The following is a 220-nucleotide window of genomic DNA, read 5'->3' as shown; positions in this document are numbered from 1 at the left end:
ACATACAAAATATAATAAATAAAAAAATTAAAAAAAAACAAAAGATTTAAAATAAAATTAAAAAAAAAAATATAAAAAAAAAAAATATAATGTAATAAAACAAAAAATACATAATAATATAATAATATATAAAATAAAATTTATATTTAATAATTATACTTTTTATTTTATATTATAAAATATTATACTTTAAATTTATATTTATTATTTTATAATATTT

This window comes from Penaeus monodon, chromosome 34 (genome assembly GCF_015228065.2).
Source record: "Penaeus monodon isolate SGIC_2016 chromosome 34, NSTDA_Pmon_1, whole genome shotgun sequence".
In the NCBI taxonomy this organism is placed as follows: domain Eukaryota; kingdom Metazoa; phylum Arthropoda; class Malacostraca; order Decapoda; family Penaeidae; genus Penaeus; species Penaeus monodon.
The sequence above is the reverse complement of the archived record's forward strand: the minus strand, read 5'-3'. Positions refer to the sequence as shown.